This window comes from Ambystoma mexicanum, chromosome 8, assembly GCF_040938575.1.
Source record: "Ambystoma mexicanum isolate Mex_15411 chromosome 8, UKY_AmexF1_1, whole genome shotgun sequence".
Lineage (NCBI taxonomy): Eukaryota > Metazoa > Chordata > Amphibia > Caudata > Ambystomatidae > Ambystoma > Ambystoma mexicanum.
In genome coordinates this window covers 1,103,508,887-1,103,521,103 of record NC_090929.1, presented here as the reverse complement: position 1 = coordinate 1,103,521,103, position 12,217 = coordinate 1,103,508,887, and the positions used below count along the sequence as shown (strand labels likewise).

Below are 12,217 nucleotides of genomic sequence, written 5' to 3'. Positions count from 1 at the left end.
AAGAGCAGAACTTCCGGGGTGAAGGCGAATCTACTGGAGCAGGGCGACAGACCGAGGGACGAGAGTGAAGGGTAGAGAACCCTAGGAGTTCCCTGCAGGAGGTTGTTGCCTCTAAAAGGCTGCGAAAGACATGTGGAGAAGGCCAAATCCCAGACAAGAAGACTGCATTGTGTTTCAAGGTGGCCAGCAACCCACCCGGTTGAACGGCAGAGTTGAGGCCAAATCTGTGGTACTAACCTTGACTTGTGGATTAAAAATTCAAAGACGAGAAAGAAATGCACAGAGCCGGGGAGTTGGCAAGCGACATGAAAGACTGGTGTGTCTTAAGGAAAGACTGAAGTTGCAACAGTATATCACACAATTGAAGATTGCACATGTGTGGATGGGACGCGAAGGAAGGCAGACCTGTGATGAACTTTGCTACCCCGTATCGCTGGTTTCACAGCTATCGGTCATTTCAGAGTGGTCCAACGAAAAGAAGTAGCCCACACGAAAGTCTCAGTGAAAGGTTAAATGTTTTTGTTATGAAATGTAAAGTGAATGAACTATACAAAGCGAAGTGATAAAAATTAACCCCAGGAAAAGGGGGTGAGGAGTAAAAAGGTGAATGTTGAACTTTTGTGCTTATGACATCGAACTACCCAGACCAAGAAACACTGGGGCAAATAACACAAGAGTGTGAGTTGAAGGGAAAGTCGAAGCGACCAGCGGAGGTCTATAGTAAAACCCACACACATTCAAAAGTCTTTGACATCAGGAAAATGTCTGAGCCCCACTGAGGGAGACTGGAAGTGTGATAACCTGAAGGTTGTGAATTAAGCTTGGGGAAGGCAATCCCTGCAAAAGTTGCTTTGAAAGGTCAGAGCCCGACTGAGGGAGATCGCTGTGAACTTCTTGTTGAACTGTGTTTTGAAAGCTGGAAAGAGATTCTAACGTGGAAGGCCAGGTGGGCCTGGATCCACATTTTGAACTGCCTTTGTTTTGAGAACCTGAGCCAGTGTGTGTCATGCTGTCTACGGGGGCCGCCTTACTCCACGCTTTCTAACGTGGAGAGAATAGCTGACTCTGCCACATCAATTCTTTATATTCTAACACTGATTTTTCTTTACATACATATTCTCCTTTGCACACTTTTTGTACAAGAGGTAGGGCAGACATTAGGTTTTTTTAGTGTAGGCCATTTCGATTTCACAGACTCAACTAGGACTGTTTTATTTATTATTTGATGGTAGAGACTACTCCCATCCTAGCTATAGGGCAAAGTAAGAGTTTTTCAAAATCCTGAAAATTGAATAAAGGCTTTACAAATTGTACCCTTTGCGTCAGTGTCATATTTGTGATACCATGCCCGCCTTACACTCCCGTGTGAAGTTAGTGGTTCAGGCTCTAACAGCTAATTTGAAGACCATCCACCTTTACTTTTATTTTACCTGACAGAGAGAATAAGAGACTGGACACCGAGGAAGTAGGTGTTTCTCCTCGGGCAGCTTTACTCTGAGAGCACTGAATGCATCCTGCACCTTGGCAAATGTCTATTTTGGTCAGCGGTAGCCAATGCAGCCATGCACATACATGAATGGATATGAGAGATAGTACAAGATGTCAGTCAGTCTCCCTCACCCCCACCCCCTCCCAATTCTACAATCAGATCTGGACATGTTTGACAGTGTCAGAGGTACATGGCCAGGAGTATGGTGGTACAACATGTGAAGGCATCATGAAGTAAGAGAGACAACAGAATTAAGTTCAAACAAACAATATTTATTAACTTAAATGTTAGGTGGGATTTCCCTACCTAAATGAAACTAAGGAAAGTCTGAGTCAAAGAGTTCAAATGAAGAACTTGTCTGTGTCCAAAACCTATACTTGCCCTCACAATGAATCTATACAATGTGTAGGGGGATGCCAGCAACCAAAATGAAACCGTGTCCAACATAAAGGTCTTTTTCCAGCTCGCAGCTTCCTTTCAGCGCCCTTCCCCCAAGTATAGAAACAGTTCCAGGAAAGAGTTTCAAAATTACCTCTTGAGTTCAGAATGATACAGTCTTAACCAATACTCAGAGTTCCCTTCCCCAAGTACAAAAAGAACCTTGAGAATCAGGTCTGAAGTCAATAAATAGTTCAAGTGTCGGGGTTCCCTTCCCCAAGACTTAATTTTAGTAGCCCAAAAATACAGTTCCATGTTAAAGAACTTTGTCACTGTTGTGTTTTCTCTTTATGGTTGGTTTTTCATGTATAAATTGTAGCAGTGCTGGGATAATCTTCAAAGTTTTAATTAATTCTGCTTTCCATGTAATTTTCTGTTATAAGCAGTTTTCACATCGTTCATTTTAGAATATAGTATACACTGGTTTCATTTGGATTTAAAGTTTCATTTAGTGTCCAGAATCTAATGGTTTTATTTGAAATTAAAGTTCTGTTTTACTTCTGAATTTAATATGTAACAGTTCTGCTCTTTTGTAAGGTTTTCAATCAGTTTGGCAGTCAATAGATTTTGGTTGTACTTGTTAAGGTTTACATTTAATATGGTATTTAATAGACCTGGGCTGCGCTTAGAACACACTTCCCATTCAACCCGTTGTGTAATATTTAATTCACTTCAATTGAAATGTCCAGCATTCAGAGACTTTCAAGAACGTGTTTCCTCCAACATGTGAGCACTTCGATGCAAAGTATTCCTAGTATTTCAATATCTGACTATGGATTGAATCTGAGACTTTTGAAAACATATTTCCTCAAACACACAACCATTCAGATACAAAGTATTCCACGAGCAGTTGAAGCGCTAGCGCACCGGGTTTCTCAATTGCTAGAAACTGATCAGTCGCATTCACAGGTCTCCCAGCAGCATGGATCATACAGTATTCTGCTATTCACATCAGGGGTCCAACACCTCCCGCTCAGGCATTCCTGTTGCGACCTCCTGCCACATGGGAACAAGCATATTTACCACAGGGAAAAGGGACGACCTCTCCACAGGGCTTCCTTTACCATAATTGATCTGTTCCACAGAGCCCCAGCTCCTAGCCACACTTCCATAGTCCGCCTCTCTCTACAGACTTCAGCATTTCAGAGTGGTTTCCAGTGGAAGTTTCCTGCTGCTTACAATGGCCTTCCTGCTGTTTCTCCTGTCGCTCCCACCGGTGGGCTTGTCTCTTTATATACACCTGCAGCCCCTTGACAGGCTGCAGGTGTGAATGTCCAATCAGCCCTTCCTGACTACAATTAGAGGGACTTGCCTGACCTTCATTGCTCTTAGTTGCCTCTTCTTCGTCCCAATACTGTTAATTGTCATGTGTGGGCAAACAGGTGAACTGGCTTACAACAGCCCAGAAATGTGGGGGAAGGGTTGGGTTGGTTGTCAATAGAAAAAGGGGACACCATGTCACGGCTAAAGGTACCCCACTCCCAGTCTTCAAGGACCCTCCACCCAGGTGATCCTCCCTCGCTTCTCCGCCCCAAGGGTCAAGATCCAATAGCATTGGCCTTTCCCTGGGCACTGCACAGAGGATACAAGGGGTCTAGGAGGGAAAATACCATCCAGTTTCTCAGACGTCACTCATGGATAAGGGCATCAGGCTTTACGCAGGATGTGCAGGCAAAGCTACTAGATATGCCTTTCGACAGGCAGAACCTGTTTGAGGCCAAGGCAGACCACGCCTTGCAATGGTTCCAGTTCTCCAAGGTGAACGCGAGTCTTTGGGGTTGGTAGTACAGCAACCCTCCACACTATCCGCTTTTGCCTCTTTGCCTCCTGTCCCCTCATGGAAGAGCTCAGGCAGCTCCTAGGAGACTGCAGGTCAGACTCATTCCAAAGCGGAAAAGTAAGAGGCAGAGGTACCACATAGATGAAACTGCAGTAGCCACCATCCCGTCAGCCTCCCAGGGTACAAAGATTCTGCCACAATTCCCCTGTGGGAGATAATGTCCCTGTTTGTTGCTGAACGATTTCAAACTACGTCTGATGCTTGTACTTTACAGGTCATTCATCAGGGTTACTGTCTTCCTTTCATTTAACATTCTCCAGACCACTTTACTTACACCACGACCTTGCCATCCTCTTGGAGGAGGTCCCTCCGCTTCTCTCAAAGAGCAGAATAGACGAGGTTGTGCTCAATATTCGGAGGCATTCAAAATGGTGACTCTGGCCCAGATCCTCCAAGCCCTTGATCTGCAGGACTGGTTGGTGTCACTAGACCTTCAGGATGCCTACTTCCACTTTCCCATTCATCGAAAGCACAGGATGTGCCTGCGGTTTGTTGTGGGCCAACATCGATACTAGTTGAGTGGTGTCATTTGGCCTTTTTTCAGCACCCATGGCTTTTACGAAGTAACTAGTAGTCTGAGGGGAAGGCATTCATGTATTTCCCTACCTGGATGGCTGCCCCATCCGAGCTCTCTCGCCAGACCAGATGTTGGCACATTTGTTCTGCAGTCTCTTGCTCAGCTTGGGCTTTTCACTGAACTTCAAAAAGTCCCATGTGTCGCTGTCCAAGTCCCTCTGATTCATCCGAGTGTAGAGGTTGTTTTCAGGATAACCTAATTAGTCAAAATACTACTCAAGAATGGAGAACTCTTGTGCACATCAAAACCCTGCTTCATTTACACAACGAATCCCAGCCAGGACAGCATACAACCATCTTTGTTCTTGTGGCTCTCGGTTCTAACAAAGATTACAAGTGAGTTTTGTACCACAACTGCGTCGTCATTGATGTGACATTTTCATCTCTGTTTACAAAACCTATGGGGAAGTTGGGTTGGTTGTTCAAGCTACATATAGAATGTACGTGGGTTAGTCACTTCATTGGCTACTGTCTGTCTGATGACTTCGCTGTGGTTATCCTACTACTGATAATATTTCTAATACATCATTACAGGGCTTAATTCATAATTCCAGGGACCGTTAATTGGTTGTCGTTGTCCATTATATGTGGTGTAGCAAAGGGACTCCATTGGTTGGCATCTTGCTTATCAACCTTGGATATTTTGACAAGGTGTCCAGAGATGTCCGAGACACAAGTGTGGGGATTGAATTTGGTCGTCTTTCATAATTGCAATTAAAAATATTTCCTAATTATCCCAAAACGATGAGGCCTTGTCTCTCCTCTGAACTCTGCCTTGTGTGCTGTCTGTTGTCAGCAAGTGCTTTGAGGGAGTTCTGCAGGTGTCAGAGTACCGTGTTTGAGAGTGGATATTCTTCTATTTATTAAGATTTAGCTGATTCTAACATTACTGTTGTTTTCCTGGTGGCCTCTTGGGACACCCCTTCCCTATCCTCTATAGTGGTTCTTGGCATGGTATTCCCGTACACCTGGGCATTGAGGGCTGGCTGTTTCTTAATAATTGTTAACTTGGAAGGGTTACTGCTCCATTTCCTTGGAACTGTTACCTTGTCTTTGTGCTTGTTCGGCACATTTACTACTCCCTTCTGTGTTTAACCTTGGAGCGCGCTGCGACTGCTGTTCTGAACAGCTTCTAAAATAAATGTTTTTTTAAACTCAGCGTATGTCTGAAGCCCTGTTGCTTTTGGTACTACTGCAGCCTTTGTGCTAAGAAAATGGCTACCCCAAATGGTTAATTCTGTCACATTGTGCTTTGCTTCGCTTACATGTGGAGGTTCTTCGGGGCTACCGATATATGTGCCCCGAACATAAATAAATATATATTTTTTGTCTATGTGCAACTGTGTTTTTCATGTCTGCGTGCAGGTGTATGTTTTTCATGTCTATGGGTACATTTTCTTCATGTCTATGCATCCTTTTAGTTCTACATGTACTCGTGTCCACTATATGTACCTTGTGTGTACGTGTGTAGCCACCTAGTCATTCTCTATCTACTGTGAGAAACCAAAGAGTCTCTCACCTGCTAGTCCCCAGGGATCTCTCTCTCAGGTGGCCAGGGCAGGGCCATCCCCTTTGCATCCAGACCCTAGGGGTGGACCAGTGTGGCAGGATCACGTGGTGAGGGGTCTTCGGGGAGTGCGGGTGAACTAACCGATGGTGAGATGCAGTATTTCCCCTTGATTTGTTTATTCAATCCATCCTATGTTTTTAGGATGCTCCGAGGTCCAAAATCCCCACTCCCCTTTTTACACAAACACTGGACTGAGGAAGAGGGTGACAGAGTAACAACATTAACTTTCACACATCGTACTGGACGTGTAGCGCTAATTGGGTGTGGCAAAGTCAGGCACTTGATTCTAAGTGCATACACCTGATACGAATTAGCTCTCCTCACACGAATAAAAGGCAGAACCCAAAGACTCACTCTGAGCAAGGCGTAACACGAGTACGAGCAGAACTTCTGTGACAAAGGTATACCTACTGGAGCAGAGCGACGGACCAAGGGGCGAGATCAGCGGGTCGAAAACCCAAAGAGTTACTTACCGGAGGTCGTTGCCTCCGACAGGACCCGGAAAACACGTGGAGAAGGCCAAATCCCATAAGTGAAAACTTGTGTTTCAATGACGCCAGCGACTTATTTGGGTGAACGGCAGAGTTGGAGAGGCGAGGCCAAGCCTGTGATGCTAACCTTGACTCATGAATTGGATCCACCTGGATGCTTCCTGTCCTTCCTCTGGACTCTTTCGTGACCTCTGCGACTCTCTCAATCTCTATTCTCCCCTCTGGCCCAACCCACTCTGCAGGGCACACTCTGGATGTTCTGATCGCTTCAGACCTTCCCCTTTCAATCCTTTGCACCACTCCTCTCTCCTGGAGTTATCACTTTCTCCTTTCCTCCCAGCTCACCCTCTCTACCCCTCAGGCCAAGCCAACTCTAGCACTGCCACCTACCTTCTCAGTTATCCAACCCATGAAGCGTGTGTCAGTCGAGACTGACTTTTGCAACCACTCCTTCGCCACTGGAGTCTTCCCTCCCCCCTGAAGCACTCCCTTCTGCACCCTCTTCTTAAGAAACCTTCTGCTGACCCTTCCTGCCCGGCTAAGTATCACCCAATCTCAATCACTCCTTTCCTGGGCAAACTCCTGGAAAAGCTGGCCATCTCCCAGCTTAATCTTAACACTGAATCTGTTGGTTGTCTCCATGACCATCAGTCTAGTTTCAGAGCTGCCAGAAGCATGGAAATTGCTCTCCTGAACATCCGTGAAAACCTGCTCTCCAACCTTGATTCCAACACACCCTGTGTCCTCATATTACTTGATCTCTCTTTTGCCTTTGACACAGTCAATCATGCCATCCTCCTCAACTGTCTCCGTGATAACCAGGGTATCACCAATCAGGCCCTGGCTTAGCTGACTGCTTTCCTCTCTGATCGACCCTCCCAGGTCCAACTTGGGTCCTTCCTCTCCTCTATCTCTTCCTGTGGTGTTCCCCAGGGGTCTAACCTCTCTCCCTGGCTTTTCAACCAACACCTGCATTGCCGTTCTTTGCCCTAACCTTCAGTGCTATGCGGATTACAATTCATTTTCAGGCTCCCTTCCACCACCTCTTCTCCTTCTCTCATCTCTGACTGTCTGTCTGCTGTCCAGGAGTGTGGTGCTGCTAATGATCTCTACCTTAATTCCAGTAAGACTGAGATTCTCCTCATAAGCACACCCGCTCCCTCCTTTCCTGTCACTCTCTTGGCCCTCTTCCTGCTCCCACCTATGAGGCTAATAACCTTGGGGTCATCTTCGACTCTACACTCTCCTTCTCTCCTCACATCTCTTACATCTCTAAGAAGTACGCTACCAGCTGCACCTCCTCAGAGGTATTCTTCCTTTCCTCTCCTTCCTCCAGAAGCTCACTGTCTCTGGAGCCCTGGTTCTCTCTAGGCTGGACTACTGCAACAGCCTCTTTCTTAATCTACCTGCCTCTACTCTCCACCCTCTGTAACTCATCCAAAACAGGACTGCAAGACTTGTCCTTGGCCTCAAGTCCAGGGATCGTATCTCCCCAGGACTGAAATCTCTGCACTGGCTCCCAGTAGTGACGAGGATTAAGTTAAAAACCCTCTGCATTGCCCACAAGGCCTTCTGGGGCCTCAATACCTTCAACTCGCTCTTCCTAAATATCTTCCTTATCGAGCTCTTTCGCCCATCCGCCTCCAACTCCCTCAGGGTCAGTCGCTTCTCCAAGCAACATATTCTTTCTTCTGCTGGTACCTCTATCTGGAACAGCCTCCCTGCCTCTCTGAAACTTAAGGAGAACCATCTCTGTTTCCAGAAGCACCTCAAGACCTCCTCTTTGCTTCTGCTTTCTCTCCTCCTCTGCCCTGCCGATCTCCTGGCTGAATCTGAAACTGCACTGGTTACCTGACTACCCTCTGTTTTCGGGCCCAGGTCCCCTCCCCACCAGTTGCACACCTGCACTGCCCCTCTGGCAATCCTTGCACTCTGGGACTGTCTCTGTATCCCTACAGCCCCATACCAGCACTGGACACCCGTTGTCTGCACTCACCCTTGCACTTGCCACCAGCTGGCCGTACTGTTATTTATTGTCTTTCTTTATTTTACTGTTTATCCTATGCACTACACTGCTCCCTTCCCCCCCGAACCCCTGCACTTGCGCAATCTCAATGGCACCTGGCCTAGTAAGATCATGGTCTGTCTTCTCTCTGTCCCCCCACCCCCTTTGCCTCGTTGCGCCTTGAAACACTTGTGTATAGGTGCTTTATAAATGCCATATCATATTGCCAAACCAAGAAAAAACACACAAACAGCCAATGAGTTGGCCAGTGACCTGAAAGACCGGTGTGTGTTAAAGTTTGAAATAGAACCATTTTATCACAAGAGAAGGCTGCACGCGTGTGACTGAGATGCGAGGAAAAGCAGACCTGTGAATGAACTTTGAAGTAAAAGACAGCTACAAAATCAGGGATACTAAGTAACGGAGTGGTCTGGCGAAAGGAAGGAGCCCACTCAAAAGTCTCTGTGAAAAGTGCATTGTATGAAGCGATAAAGCACAAGAACAGCAAACGTGAAATAACAAGGTTGAACTCGGACAAGGGGAGCTGTAAACTGTAAGTCGAAGTGGTCCTGCAGTGGTCTGAGAAGTAAACCATGCACATTCGAAAGTCTTCAACATCTGAAAGTGGTCCGAGTACGACAAAGAAAGACTTGAAGTGAAAGAAGCTTGGGGAAGGGAGCCCGCCCTGGCAAACTTGTGTTGAGCTTTATCGTGAGAGGTCTGAGCCCAGCTAAGGTGGACCTAAGAGAACTGTGTGATAAAGGTCTGAGCCCGACTGAGAGGGACCTATTTATTATTTGATGATCGAGAATCCTCCCATCTTAGTTATAGGGCAGAATGGGAATTTCTCCAACCCCAACAATTTCAATAAAGGTTTTACAAATTGTAAGAAAATGTGGGGCATAAGACTGGAACCCATAGTGCTTGTCAGTACTGAGACCTTTTCTTAGGTAGAAAGTAATGGTATGAATAGAGAGTATGCAACCACAAAGTTGATGGGTGGAAAGTTTTTCATGAATCTGAACCAGTGGCAGTGCTCTGGGCAACCTTCCACAGCACCGTTTTTTAGCATGTCTGCACCTTTGCATAAAGGGTCCAGCCACATGCAAATCAGTCGGGTACTGCCATCAATGCTAGCAGCCCAGCCCGAACTGCTAGTCCAGGTCCCCTCTGCACGGAAACACAAGAAACCTCAGACATGTTTCAGCCTTGTTGGGCCTCCTCAGTGAGATGCAGCTTGGTTCCCTATGGCCTAGCAAGCAAATTGTACCCATTGTGTCAGTGTCATACTTGTGATACCATGCCTCCCCTACACTACATATTTAGTCACAACTGCCAGTTTCTCTACCCAACACACCATCTTTTCTAGATTCTTCATTTTCTTAAATTACTTCAGCTTCTACCCCAAAACACTTAGTGCTGTAGTGCTGTCTCAGCTTGTAACGTTTCTGTTACGCTCACCTGGTCTCTGCGGGGATGTTTGGGCACGGTTGGAGCCCTCCCTGGATTCGATTCCCTGGGATCGGTTCTCTCCCCCAGCTGCTGCCAAGGACACTGTTCTGGATGCTGGTACTGCTCCTGTGAGAACACGAGAGGCAATGAGCAGGGTCTGCAGGTATTGTGACTCCCCTTGGACCTTTCGTGCCAAAATGGGGTAAGTAAGCATTTACCCATATAGGCTCACCTGATATATAGTGAGGGTGAGCTCTCTGTCCTGCTTCTCATCAGCAGGGGCGCTTCAAGATGACCCAGTTGCTTCACTGGTCCATAGATGTGGCAGCCCAGGCCGGCTGTGACCGAACCACTTTAAAGGTAGGAGTCTTTGTGATGATTATTGTTCATATAATTATTAATGTCTTGTCACATGATTTAAGTTCGTATTCTTAATTATGTCTCTTTCTCCCTTATAGATGATGGCGGCCCAGCGGAGCTGTTGCACCGGTGGAGGACTCGAGGAGTTCCCAAGAAGATGACAGCTTGGAATCCTAAGGTAAGCGCTAGATGCAATGGTGTGCAACCTTAACAAATGTCCCTATTAGGTTTCTAACCTTGTTTGTTCTTTCCTCCTGCAGGTATAGCTTGGCGGCGCTTTGAGAAGAGTTGCGGTGCAGAGACCTTTCGGCGGGTGAAGGATACCTGCCACCGCGACGAAGCTGACTGTGTAGAACTCCAGGGCTGGTGTCGGAACTGAAGGTCAGGTAAGGCGCACAGCCGGTGGTGGTATTCCAAGAGCCAGGTAAGTGCGCTCTGGTCGATCAGGGATGGAGTCACTGCGAGCAGGTAAGAGATGCTTCAACGATGATTCTGCTGATTCTGATGGAGAAAACAGGTAAATTGCGCCTCCGCAAGGGTAGATGCTTCTCCGAGATGGTGTTGCTGGGAAACAGGTAAGAGGCTTCTCCGAGATGGTTTCACTGGAAAACAGGTAAGATGCTTCTCAGGCGGCGGTGAGCGTTATGCTGTTTGGGCAGAATAACGCAAAGCGTTGGCCTGCGGGCAGGGCAGGCTTCAATAGACTGGTCCCGGCCACGCCCCCTTGCTCTGCTAGATGGCTCCACCCTGCCACTCCCAAATAGTGCTGCATGTGCAGCTTCATGGATTCCTATGGCCACGCCCGGCCCAGATGCACGTGGATGATTAATATGAGATGGAATAACACGTGCCCAAGGGAAACAGTGTGCAGAGCACACTTTCTTAAGAGCCTGGTGCCAAAGGTGCCAGGAGTGGGTCCAACTGGACCCTTTAGGGGATGTGAATTGGGGTTCCTTCCCAGTGACCATGACAGTTTCTCCCCTGGACGATACTGGCAAGGGGCAGGAATGGGAAACAGTACTTCCATACTCATTTGCGTCAGGGCAGTAGGCGTTACCTGATTATCTGCCTGCCCCATTACAGGAGTTGTGTTGGGCGATCGCCTGGGGAGAGCCTTTCTGTCCAAGGACAGAGTGGCAAACATCCCTGATGGTACATGTTCTCCAGGTTGCTAACTCAGCCTTCCTGCATTAGTTGGGTCTCATGGCCTTTTGCATTCTGGTGGTCCCGGAGACTATGCTACACATGAGGTCATTTAAATGGATACTCCATTGCCAGTGGTTGCCGTTTCAGGGTCACGTCAGATCTTCTGCAGGTATTGATGCCAGTGGCTCAAGAGCTTGTATAGTGGTCCCTAAGGGGCAACCTGCTAAACTAAAATGCGCATTGTTCCATCAACCATGGTCTAAGGTGCTCACCTGTCAGACTTGGACTGTGGTCTCCCTCAGAGTCTCAGGAACACATCTGTTTGCTGGGTCTGATGGCAATCAGTATAGCCCTGGCCACCTTCCTCCCCTCTATTAAATAGAAATATGTGCTGATCTTTAAAGACAATGCAGAGGCCATGCACTCCCTCAACGCACGCGAGTGTGGTTGAGTGGGATTAACTGTACCTTGCTAAGAGACATGTGCTGCTTTACCATAGTAAGTTTAGGACAAACCTGGTGAGTACTCTGTGCACTCGCCAAGGATATGACTTCTTACACCCTTAAATAAAAGGCAGATTTGGTTTTGTGTATTTGTCTGCATCTCCACACTAAGACCAAACTAGTGTCAGTTTCACAAAGGATATGCGTCTTGGGGTCTGCACAGGAGGAAGGCTGCTCCAAGTCAGGTAATCAATAAGGCAGGTCTTAAATAACCATTGCACACTATTTTGAACATGCACCAGCCTGTCTGGGATTCACCAGGTTTGGAAAAATGTCAAAAAGTAAAAAAAGGGAGAAAAGGTTCTACGATCCTGCTGTGAGTGTAGCATTGCTTTACAATAGACGTT

General features: G+C 47.0%; 1 protein-coding gene across 5 annotated transcripts in view; it reads left to right on the top strand.

The window, feature by feature from the left end:
- ATP13A2 (ATPase cation transporting 13A2) overlaps nt 1-12,217 on the top strand; it is a 749,950-nt gene that overhangs the window by 566,609 nt on the left and 171,124 nt on the right. The gene's annotated exons all lie outside the window — the stretch shown is intronic.